Below are 5,000 nucleotides of genomic sequence, written 5' to 3'. Positions count from 1 at the left end.
AAATGCAAATAAGTAACTGAAATTTTAACTTTCTTGTGTAGGTTATAGGATCTACTGTTGTTGGTTATGTACAGGATGGCTTGTGAAATATATTTTAAGTAGTGGAGCTTTTTCCCAAAGCAGAAGCTCATCCCAAAGTACAATACATACATAGGTAAGAGTGGCTGACACTGAGACTGAAGCAGTGGTGTTAGAACCTGTACCCTGCCCACCAGTTACCTCTCCCGACTGGTGTCCCATAATCACACTGAGTATTGGTATTAAGATCATAAATGTTAGACACACCCTTTCAATTGGGAAACTGCTACTCAGAGCTGAAGTGAGTTATCAAGAGTCTTAAAACGACTGGCAGCAATGGCTCTACAAGCCAGGTTCTGAGTTCTCGTACACTGTGCCTTCACCTGTGATATCCTAGTATTCCTGGATGCTAAACTCTATAGTTAGATTAGAGCCTTGCAGTGGGAGTTCCTATAAGGAGAGACAAGTCAGACATTTCTGGGAGTCAGGAGACTTGCTTTGAATCCTGCTTCTCCTCTCAGGCTGTGGGACAATCATATATGTTATATGCACATAACATATATAACATATATGTTCATAGATAGGTTCATAGTTATGTTCATTTGTAGGGGAAAGTTAAGAGTAGAACTAGAACCATATCAGTCACAGTGAAGGTTATCTTCTTAGGCTAATTGAGAGTGAAACATGACACTGGCATGGTAGGAGACACTTAGTAGATCTTTTTACCTAAATCAATGAATTTCTGAGATACATGCTATCTAGAAAATATTGCTTAAATATGTTAATTTGATTTCCAACTACATATTGAGATGGGGAACATTATTCATGCCACCTGTAATTGCTGTATCCTAGGCATCAATTATACTCACATTGAGATCCTGGAAAATGTCTGACTCAGCAAGGTATTGAATGTAACCATGAAAGTCACTAAATATTTTCACTTCATTTTGCATGTTCCTGATATTTTCTGCCTTGATATTGACTATGGTGTCTGGGCTTCACAAAAGGAGTTGTTGAAAGCTTCATGAGTATTGAGGGACCTTTGGATGAAAATGTCCATGGAAATGGGTATGAAATGCTGGTCCACAGAAATAACAGTATTTTTTCTCCTCCAATACTGTTAATGACTCATGTGGTATACTAAGTCTCTGAATGGATAGAGAGATGATACAACCATGGGGCAACCATATTTTTGCCATTGGATGTTGATATTTCTGCCCAAATTCACAGCAAGTTGATGTTGAAATTTTTTAGACCCATGCAGATTCACAGACCAGATCTGAAGACAAATAGGCAAGCCCAACATGAAAGGAGAATAAAATTATTAATATGGCAAATCATGCTAAATGAATGGAACTGGAGAACATTTTGCTAAGTGAAATATTCCAGACTCAGAAAATCAAGGGTTGAATGTTTTCTCTTATGTGCAGAAGCTAGACCAAAATAAGGGGAAATAAGTGAGAAATCCCATCAAAATAGAAGAGAGATAAGTGGAGCAAAGGATGTGGATTGAGGCAGGGAGATGAGAGAAGGAAAAAAGAAGAAATGGTGGAATGAATTTAAATAGTGGAATGAAACTTTCCTTACACATCTATGAATGTACTACAGTGAATTTCATCTTTATATATGTTCTTAGTTAAATAATTTTAAAAACCTATATAAGTAGAAAAAAGATAAGTGGAGTAGAGGAAATGGAACAGGGGTGGGAGGAGGAAGGGAAAGGGAAGTACTTGGTCCTGAAATGCAACAAATTATATTCTCTGCTTGTATAATTATGTCAAAACAATTTCTAATATTATGTACTAGTATAATGCATTTATTTTTAAAAATTGACTAGTTATAAAGATAGGAGAAATGTCTGATTTAGTATAGATTTAACTGAGAGAACATTTTGAAACTTACTTGAACAATTAAAAATGTTATACTATATTATGTATGCCCTTTTGCAGAACTATGCAGATTGAAAAGGACTGGTGATGATAAGTCTTTGAAAATACTTCGCTGAAGGACTCTGTGATCAGTTTTGTGTGTATTATTTTGTATAACTTGTTAACAGTAGACTAAACTCATTTGAGGATAGAGAAAGATAACTAATGTTGTTTGCATTTAGAAGCCCAAGTAAACCTGTTGCCCACTACCCATGAGGGCAGTGGAATTTGGGTTTCCTCTGCCTGAAGTGGGCTGTCTGTGAAATAAGGGTAAGAAAAGAAGGTGGTGAAAAAAACCATACTACACAGAAAGTAATTTCAGAAAGTGGGGGTAGGACAGCTCTTTGACCTTAGAGGATGAGCTTCCACACTGGGAAGAGAGAGAGTGAGAGCCTGCATTTGGTTTATTTATACAAGGGAACTTCAAAGGTTTTCTATGGAATGATCTTTTGCCAAATAAGGTAGGGGGTGGTCTGTTAGTTCCCAATGGGTTATACCCAACTCCAGATCTATGACAATTGACTTGTTGGTAGAGCCAGGGCAGAGATCTCATGCCTAGGTCAGTCTACACACGGAAATGCCTGGATAGTTCCCAAGGGAAGACCTACGTCCGCCATGGCTAAGTGCCAAGTAAGAGACCCCTCAAGCTGCTTCATGGGTGGCATATGTGTATTTCCCCAAATACTTTGTGAGTTTCCCAAGTTCTGAGATTATATTCTATACTACTATGTTTTCTTCTATATGAATGGAAAGGTACCACACACATCATATATAATGATAACAGTATTACTGTTTACTTGTGAAGTCCTTTCAGTTTATAAGGCTTTCATTTGGACTGAGGCAACCACTTATGTCAAAGGCCTTCATTTATGCATTTAATTGTCTTGTCATAGAAAAGAAAACCAAGATAGAAAATTACCTGCCCAGGATTACATGGTTTCTGCCAGAATCAGTCCTTAAACTTAAAGTTTCTATCTCTTCTTGTGAAACTAATCTACCTGATCTTGACACTTCTGGAAATAATCACAACCAGAATAGAATAAGATGAAATTCTTCGCATTTTTTCATCATGCTGATTATGCTTTGCTCTGAGTATCAAGGACAGCTGATTTTTAGCAAGAAAACCCGTAGGAAATGTGTACTAAATGGTTACCAGTACTTGGTATTGTACGACCTTAGAGGTAAAGGACTAAATTTGAAGTCTTAACCCAGTGATTTGAGAACAAACATGCTAGAAGGTTATTTGGAAGAAAATGTCAAAACTATTTTCTTCACTCTGCTTCCATCTTACTTCAGTTTTCTCTTCCCATGCACACACTAGCCAGAAAATTAAACCTTTAATAAAACATACAAGAGATGTTTTCCTCCTATACTTTCCAAGATGAGTTGAAGACGGTGGTTACCTTGGTAATGCAAGGTAGAACTAAGAGACCCACCATTGCAGAATGTGATGTTGAAGGTCATCACAAGACCTTTGATTTTGTAATTTATTAAACTTAGGTCCCAAAGAATTGAATCTTTTAATAGACATTAGGATTTAAAACTCTCCCTCTGTTGGGAATTCTCCTTGGAATTTGGAGCTCGGGCCTTACCAATTTCCTTTTGTATTGAGAAGATCAACTTTCTTGCTAAGCAGGACATAACAAATCTTATGTCTCCAAGGACAAAATGGGGTTATCACAACTGTGTAGTCCTTCGTGATAGAAGCAGGAAACTGGAACAGAGAAGGGCAGATAGTGCTGGTTTCCTAGGTAGGATGGCAAATATCTATTAGTAGATTCTGAGTTATTGCTGGTGCACTCTTGTCTTAGTAAATAGATCAACTGGACTAGGATTCTCCCACCTGAATTCTAGACTTTACTCTCACATTAATTAATGATAATTAAAATTTCCATAGTTCTTATTTTCTTTTGGGGAAGGGTATCTTTATGTGTCAATGTGCCTTGCAGATTTTAAATTCTGAGGCTAAAAAGAAGTATAGGATTAGAGAAAGTTTGCACTCCTACTTGCTCCATGGCTTCGAATTCAAGCAGTAGAAGTACTGCATTCTCAGCAAGATAGTGAAAGAGGGATAAAAATCAATATCAGACAGAGTGTCTTAGAGCATCAGAAATTTGGGTACATTGAACAAAGAAGAAAGAGGGGAGCCAACTGGTCATGGCAGAAATACTTGTTTACCACAGAGGAAAGGGATAATGGAGAGAAATACAATGAACTGATTTGGAACTGAGAAATCTGAAACCAAAATTGTAGCCTGATTTTTTTAAACTAGTGCCTGAAAAGTTCCCTGTGTTTCTCAACTGATTGTTGAGAGCTGAGGCGGAGCCATCTTGAGCTAGCACACTATAGCTCCAGCTGTTGAGGTGGACATTCAGAGCAAACAGTGCCATACTGTCTCAGCAAGCACCTACCATGCAGCCTAGTGTGTACCTAGCAGAATGTGAGTGAAGCAGGCACAGAGAAGATTGTACCCAGGGGTATATATCAGAAAAACAAAAGGGAGCCCAACTCACTTTTCCTTTGGGTCTGGCAGCTCATGTGACTGCCTGAAGTGGATGGAGAATCTGCACAGACAGGTGTGAATACACTCAGAGACTAAGGTTTGGAAGGCTATATTCAAGGAGAGATATTATTTTGCAGATTGCCTCCCACAAGTAGAATTCTTGAGTGTTCTGATATCCAGGATACTGACAGAGATTGGCAACTGTCAATCCCTATGAGTGTGTTGATCTTGTCTCTCCAGAGCAGATACCATCCAATGAAACCCCGTAGACCTGATTTAGACTTAAGGCTTAGCTTCCAGAACTTCCCTTCCCTTATAATTCAGCATCACCCTTGAAGAATATATCTATGGTTTTTGCATAAAAAACTTTTAACAGACAGTGTTTTCTACTTCATCAAACCTTATACTAGTGAGTACAGAATCTGAGGGCTATTTCAATCAACATCAGCCTTAGATAACTCCAACTGGAAGCTCAGAGAACACAAAATGAAGAAGGTGTTAGCTTCCATCCCTTATATGTTCTCTTTTTCTCTCTCTCTTTCAAGAAGAAA

General features: G+C 38.0%; 1 pseudogene; it reads right to left on the bottom strand.

Annotated features, from left to right (window-relative positions):
* Positions 1-744: 744 nt before the first annotated feature.
* LOC143387398 (NXPE family member 4 pseudogene) lies at positions 745-2,563 on the bottom strand (annotated as a pseudogene).
* Between the last annotated feature and the right edge of the window lie 2,437 nt (positions 2,564-5,000).

This window comes from Callospermophilus lateralis, chromosome 2, assembly GCF_048772815.1.
Source record: "Callospermophilus lateralis isolate mCalLat2 chromosome 2, mCalLat2.hap1, whole genome shotgun sequence".
Classification (NCBI taxonomy): Eukaryota; Metazoa; Chordata; class Mammalia; order Rodentia; family Sciuridae; genus Callospermophilus; species Callospermophilus lateralis.
The sequence above is the reverse complement of the archived record's forward strand: the minus strand, read 5'-3'. Positions and strand labels throughout refer to the sequence as shown.